At 44.5% G+C, this 7,536-nt stretch overlaps 1 pseudogene; it reads left to right on the top strand.

Annotated features, from left to right (window-relative positions):
• The first annotated feature begins 2,783 nt into the window (after positions 1–2,783).
• On the top strand, positions 2,784–2,965 carry LOC143175834 (U2 spliceosomal RNA; annotated as a pseudogene).
• Positions 2,966–7,536: the final 4,571 nt, after the last annotated feature.

The raw sequence follows: 7,536 nt of genomic DNA, 5'->3' as shown, positions 1-7,536 counted from the left end.
TATAGCTCTATATAGTTTTATATAGCATTAAATAGTTTTACATAGCTTTCTACAGTTTTATATAGTTTTATATAGTTTTATACTGTTTTACATAGTTTTATGTAGGTTTATATATTTTAATACATCTTTATTAGTTTTTATTATTTTATACAGTTTTGTATAGCTTTATATAGTTCTATGTAGTTTTATAGAGTTTCATATAGTTTTATATAGTTTTATTAGTTTTATATGGTTTTATATAGTTTTGTTAGTTTTATACAGTTTTATATAGTTTTATATAGTTTTATATAGTGTTATATAGTTTTATATAGTTTTATATAGTGTTATATAGTTTTATATAGTTTTATTAGTTTAATATCGTGAGATATAGTTTTATATAGTTTTATATAGTTCTATATAGTTTTATAGAGTTTCATATAGTTTTATATAGTTTTATTAGTTTTATATAGTTTTAAATAGTTTTATATAGTTTTATATAGTTTTAAATAGTACTATATAGTTTTATAGAGTTTCATATAGTTTAAATAGTTTTATTAGTTTTATATAGATTTATATAGTTTTGTTAGTTTTTTTAGTTTTATATAGTTTTGTAAATTTTTAAATAGTTTTATATAGTTTTACAGAGTTTTATATAGTTTTAAATAGTTTTGTTAGTTTTATATAGTTTTATATAGTTTTATATAGTATTATATAGTATTATATAGTTTTATATAGTTTCATATAGTGTTATATAGTTTTATATAGTTTTGTTAGCGTTATAAAGTTTTATATAGTTTTATATAGTTTTATGTAGCTTTATATAGTTTTAGAGAGTTTTATATAGTTTCATTAGCTTTATATAGTTTTATGTAATTTTATATAGTTTTACATAGTTTTATATAGTTTTATATAGTGTTTTAGAGTTTTATATAGTTTCATTAGTTTAATATCGTGTTATATAGTTTTATATAGTTTTATATAGTTTTATATAGTTTTATATAGTTCTATATAGTTTTATAGAGTTTCATATAGTTTTATATAGTTTTATTAGTTTTATATAGTTTTATATAGTTTTATAGAGTTTTATATGGTATTATTAGCTTTATATAGTTTTATGTAGTTTTATATAGTTTTGTTACTTTTATATAGTTTTATATAGTTTTATATAGTTTTGTTAGGTTTATATAGTTTTATATAGTTTTATATAGTTTTATATTGTTTTGTTAGTTTTATATGGTTTTATATAGATTTATATAGTTTTATACAGTTTTATATAGTGTTATATAGTTTTATATAATTTTATTTTGTTTTATATAGTTTTATATAGTTTTATACAGTTTTATATAGTTTTATATAGTTATGGATAGTTTTAGACAGTTTTATATAGTTTCATATAGATTTATAAAGTTTTATGTAGTTTCAATAGAATTTTATAATTTCATATTGTTTTATTTAGCCGGATATAGTTTTATATACTTTAATTAGTTTCATAAACTTTTATATAGTTTTATATAGTTTTATATAGGTTTATATAAATTTATGAAGATTTATAAAGTTTTATTAGATTTACATAGTTCTATATAGTTTTATATAGTATTATATAGTTTTATATTGTTTCATTAGTTGTATATGTTTGTCTATAGTTTTATACAGTTTTATATAGTTTTATATAGTTTTATATAGTACTATATAGTTTTACATAGCATTGTATAGTATTATATAGTTTCACATCGTTTTATATAGTTCTATATAGTTTTGTACAGTATTAAAACAATTTTATAGTTTTATATAATTTTATTTAGCCGTATATAGTTTCATATATATTTATTAGTTTTATATAGTTTTATTAGTTTTTTATAGTTTTATACAGTTTTGTATAGTTTTATACAGTTTTATACAGTTTTATATAGTTTTCTATAGAATTTTACATTTTATATAGTTTTATTAGTTTTGTATAGTTTTATATTGTTTTATTTAGTTTTATTAGTTTTATATAGTTTTATATAGTTTTATGTAGTACAATATAGTTTTATATAGTGTTATTAGTTTTATATACTTTTAAATAGTTTTATATAGTTTTATATAGTTTTATATAGTGTTATACAGTTTTACATAGTATTATATAGTTTTATATAGATTGATATTGTTTTATGTAGCTTTATATAGATTAATACTGTTGTATCTGGTTTTATATAGATTTAATATAGTTTTAATAGATTTATATATTTTTAAATAGTTTTATATAGTTTTACATAGTTTTGTTAGTTTTATATGGTTCTATATAGTTTTATATACTTTTATATAGTTTTATATAGTTTTGTATAATTCTATGTAGTTTTATACGGTTGTATTAGTTATATATAGTTTCACATAGTTTTATATAGTTTTATAGTACAGCTTCTCGTCCTTATGGCTAAGATCAACGTGTACTCGCATAACACACATCCAGATCGCTTCTCGCCCATATGGCTAAGACCAAAGTGTTCTCGCATAACACACATCCAGGAAGCTTTTCTGCTTTATGGCTAAGATCAAAGTGTACTCGAATAACACATATCCAGATCGCTTTTCGGCCTTATGGCTAAGATCAAAGTGTACATGCATAACCCAAATCCAGGTCGCTTCTCGGCCTTATGGCTAAGATCAAAGTGTACTCTCCTGTCATAGGATGAATGTAGTCACAGATGTATATCTAGCCATGCGAATTTATACATGAATACATAATAATATATTTAATTACCCGCCTCCGCCATAAGGACGCTATTGTATACCTACCCCCAGCCAAACTATGTAAGGCTGGGGGAACATTTGTTGAAAAATAAAGCGCTTTTTATCTGTTCTTATCAACTTAATATCTGATACACTCTGCATCGCGGAGTCAGAATATTAACCTGATTTTTGGAGTCAGGCGGATCGCTGGGGCTCGCTCCACTTCCGCCGCGAGTCGGTCCGGCACTGCAGTGCCGTCGGAAACGGCTCAATCTGCGCTGCAATTGAGCAACCTTTTATCTTTTTTTCACCTGCTGGACCGAGTCGGTACTCAAAAAAGTAAGCCCCAATATTCTGGCTCCGCGAGGTACCCGAAATCGCGGTAAATTCACCCGCCGCGACTACACTACGCAACAGTGCGGGCCGAGTTGCGATCGGGCGTGTGCGCGGAAAGGTCTTTACTCGATCAGTGCTCGAGGTGTTGTGCGGTGAAGTGTAAGTGCCTTCGCCGCGGGACCGGATCGAGCCTGCGCGGGAGGACACCTGCGCCAACCACCTGCGCCGCCCACGCATCCTGCTTCCGAGGGCAGCCGAGGGAGAGGACGACCAGGGTCTATTGAGGACTTAGAGGGTCAATACTGAGGGTCCAGGACTTCAATAGGACCACCTACCACCACTGGCCTACCTGGACAACCCTGGTCTTCCTCTACGTGGGTCAACTACCACCGCTACGACCCACCAGGCTTGGCCATCGACAACCCCGACGGGAAGGCTGGCTCGCCTGATCCACGTCAACCACCGCTGGATCAGGAATCAGGAGCGAGGTGTTATTCCCCTCGGAGAGCGCTCTTGCATCGCTGGACTCCTGCGCCGAGTGAGTCTCTCTTTTCTTTCTATCCCCCCGGCAGTGAGGAGGGTAACGCAGCCGGTCTCCAGCCGTCTGCGGTGCTCGAATCATCGTCGGTAGTCCTCTACCTTACCCCTACGCGTCCACCCACTCCTCCAGTCGCTCCCATCCGTTGAGGTGTGTCAACGGACCGGGACGCGCGAGGTCCGATTCGAGTGGCGCCTCCACCTCCTTCTCTTCCCTTCAGTCACCGCCCGCGTGGAGGCTGATTCCACTCACCCGTTAGTGAGTGGACGTCAGGTCGGCCCGCCTGCGGTGCAACCCCCGTGCAGTCCTCGGTGGAGTGGGCGATTCCGTCGCTCTTCCTCCATAGAGATCGCTGCACTCCTCCGTAACCGTCGCCTGTTAGTCTCCCTGCCGACTGCCACGTCGGAGGCTGTCATTTTTCCAGGCAGTCTTCGACACCGGACTTAGCGCCGGCGGAGTCAGTAGGGTGTTAGCGCGTGGCGGTATTCCTTCTATCGCTTTCGGACTTAGTTTTCTCTTCTCTTCCTCTGTCATTCCCACTCTGTCTATCTTCCCCGTTTCGCCTCGCTGTGGCACTTAGAAATATTTGCCACAGCAACTCTGTCTCTTCTTCTTCCAACTCACTCGTAGCGTAGGACTTAGTCTTAAGAGCGATGCAGGACCGCGGTGATAGTGCGATGATCACCTCCTGCACTACAGAGGGCAGTAACAATCTCGCCCTGGCAATCGAGTTTCCCTTCCCGGCGGAGTTCCGATGCCCTGCCTGCTTCGGTGTCCCCGGAATCAGGATTAGTGGCGTGTACAAGTCCCACTCGGACTTGACGAAGCACGCCCGGAAGCACCATCCGGGCGTTGTAGTGACGTACAAGTGCCGTGAGTGCAGCTTCACCGGCGACGGGAAGTATCCTCTCAAGGTGGTGAAGCTGCACCACGGCCATATTCATAGTTCCCACCACCAGAACAGTCCGAGTGGGACTTGTACACCTCCCGTGACAGGCGCGACCGGTTCGAGCAACACCTCGCGTCAGGGGAGTTCCGCGACATTCGCCCCCGCAGAACCGCGCGCTGCTGCGTTAGCTGCTGCCAACTTGGCGGCCCAGTCCCCGCCCCCGCAAACGACGTGCGCCGCGACGTCGCCGCCCACACACACCCTTTCATCGGCGTGGGATGCAACGGGAACGGCCACCACCACCCGCACCACGCGGCGCGCAATGGCGGCAGCGGCATTAACAACAGTAACAACGACAACGGGGACAACAACAATAAGGACGACAACGAGGACGACGACGAAGACGGCGACAACGAGACCGGTGGCGCCGGGGGGCAAGGCGCGGGCCACGAAACAAACATCGTTGTGTGGGGTGCTGGTAACGGCGGCTGCGACGGCTATGACGACGTCGTATCGCACGCCGCCGTCCGGCACTCCCACGCTAACGATCACGATCGGGCCCACCACCAGCGACCGGCCCGCGCCCCCGGCCCCCACCCAACCAACCTACCACAGACCTAAGGGGACGTCACCGGTCCAGAAGAGCGGCAGCCCGCCGCGGCGATCGGGGTCGGCTGCCCCTAGGACATCGCCGTCGGCTGCAAGGGCGCCTGCTACCAGGAGAGGCTCCGGTCCCTTAGCCGCTACCACATCGAGGCCCACCCCACCGGGCAGAAGAGCGGCCCCCGCTACCAGGGGGTTGAATGGCACCCCTCCCGCAAGAACCCCGCCCGTCAGGATCCCGCCAACCACCACGTATGTGCCCCGCCCCTCATACTATTCAGAATATTCTGAAGAGTATGTACCACGGTTGCACCACACGGGTGCGGACAGCCGATGGGTTTACCGACCCCGTTCCCATTCTCTCCGGGGTGCGCCAGGCCTGTCCGATGAGCCCTGTGGCGTTTAACCTCTGCCTGGAACCGGTGCTGCGCGCAGCTACCGGAATCTCGGCGGGTTACACGTTGCACGGCCATCGGCACAGTGTCCTGGCGTACGCGGACGATCTCGCGTTGATCGCCGACACCCCGGAGGGTATGGAAACGCTGCTAAAGGCAGTGGATGCTGCGGCGAGTGGCATCGGATTGTGGTTTAATCCCGCAAAATGCGCGACCCTCCACCATCGTGGTAGGGGGCCGCGCGGGATCCGTGCCACTCGCTTCACCATCCAGGGTCAGCAAATGCGCGCCCTGGCAGCCGGTGAGCCCTATGAACACCTGGGCGTTCCCACCGGGTTTCAGGTCCGTCAAACCCCACTGCTGACGATCGACGAGCTGGTCCAGGACCTGCAGGCCGTCGACCGTTCCCTCTTGGCCCCGTGGCAGAAGGCCGAAACCGTGGCAGCTTTTATACTGCCACGCCTCGACTTCTACCTGCGGGGAGCCCACGTGGAGAAACGTCCCTTAGTCGAAGTCGACAAACAAGTGCGACGTATGGCCAAATCCTGGCTCAATCTCCCGCAGCGGGCCAGCGCGGAAGTAGTCTACCTCCCACCCAGTAGGGGGGGATGTGGACTGCTTCCGCTTGCTGACATGGCCGACGTCCTGACCATCGCTCATGCGTTCCGTCTCTTGACGGCGGATGATGCGGTGGTCAGGGAGTTGGCCTGGAACTCGCTGCGCGAGGCTGTAGCCAGGAAGATCGGCCATACCAACCCGTCGAACAATGACCTGGCCGGGTACCTCTCTGGTTCGCTGGAGGGGTACTTTGCCAGGGACGGGGGGGACATTTCTTCGCTGTGGTCGAGGCCACGGAACGCGGCACGCAGGAGTCGGGACCTGCTCGGATTGCGTTGGCAGTGGAGCGAGGCGAGATCTGAGCTCGCGATTACGCTCAGGGGTTCTCGCGATCGGGAGACCATAGTTCCGCCCGTGGCGAGGGGCCAGATTATCCGCCGATTGCGTATGGCAGTGATAGATTTCTATCACCAGCGCCTTCAGCGCAAGAAGGACAAGGGGAAGGTATTCGGGGTGTCGTCGCGGAGTGGTGCTTCAAACCACTTCCTCCGCGGCGGCAACTTCACCCGCTTCGCCGATTGGCGCTTCATTCGCCGAGCTCGCCTCGACGTCTTGCCTCTTAACGGGGCAAGACGCTGGGGTGAGGGTGACAAGCGTTGCCGGCGATGCGGGGCGGAGCTCGAATCCCTTCCCCACGTCCTTTGCCACTGCCGCCCGCACTCGGCGGCCTGGCAACTCCGCCACGATGCGGTGGTTTCCCGCATCGCTAAGGCCTGCCGACTCCCAGGGGAATTAAGGGTTAACCGGACGGTCGAGGGCGTCGACGGGGATCTGGGGGCTCTGAGTCCTGATATCGTCATCAGGCACGAGCCCTCAAGGTGCATCGTCATCGTCGATGTTACCGTGCCCTTCGAGAACGAATATATTTCGTTCGAGGAGGCCAGGGCGCGAAAGATACAAAAGTATAAGCCCCTGGCCGACGTTCTCGGAGAGCGCGGTTATCGAGTGGCGGTCTCCGCGATCGTCGTCGGTGCCCTCGGCTCCTGGAATCCGGCCAATGAGTCTGTGTTGAAGATTTTGCGTATCGGTAATCGATACTCTTCTCTGATGCGCCGGCTCATTGTGTCGGAGACTGTCCGGTGGAGCCGGGATATCTACGTGGAGCACGTATCGGAAGTTCGCCAATATCGCGAGGCACTCACCGAGTATGTCCCGGTCCCTGATCCAGGCCGACCTATTGAAAACCTGCGGGGGTTAGCTCCCCCGACTTAAGCGGCGGAACGGATGGGGAAGTGCGACGGCCAAGTAAGTACACATATTTTAACCAAGTGACCCTATTTTACTTTATTCTAGTCCTCTAAGCAATCCAGAATAGCTAATTATGTGATATTTGTCTGTGATTCTATTATTATTGATTTATTTATGTATTTATATAGTCATTTATTTATTTATCTATCTATTTATTTATTTATTTATTTAATTACTTATCTATTTATCTATTTATTCATTTAATTAATTACTTAGTTAGT

This window comes from Nomia melanderi, unplaced genomic scaffold (assembly GCF_051020985.1).
Source record: "Nomia melanderi isolate GNS246 unplaced genomic scaffold, iyNomMela1 scaffold0217, whole genome shotgun sequence".
Lineage (NCBI taxonomy): Eukaryota > Metazoa > Arthropoda > Insecta > Hymenoptera > Halictidae > Nomia > Nomia melanderi.
The sequence above is the reverse complement of the archived record's forward strand: the minus strand, read 5'-3'. Positions and strand labels throughout refer to the sequence as shown.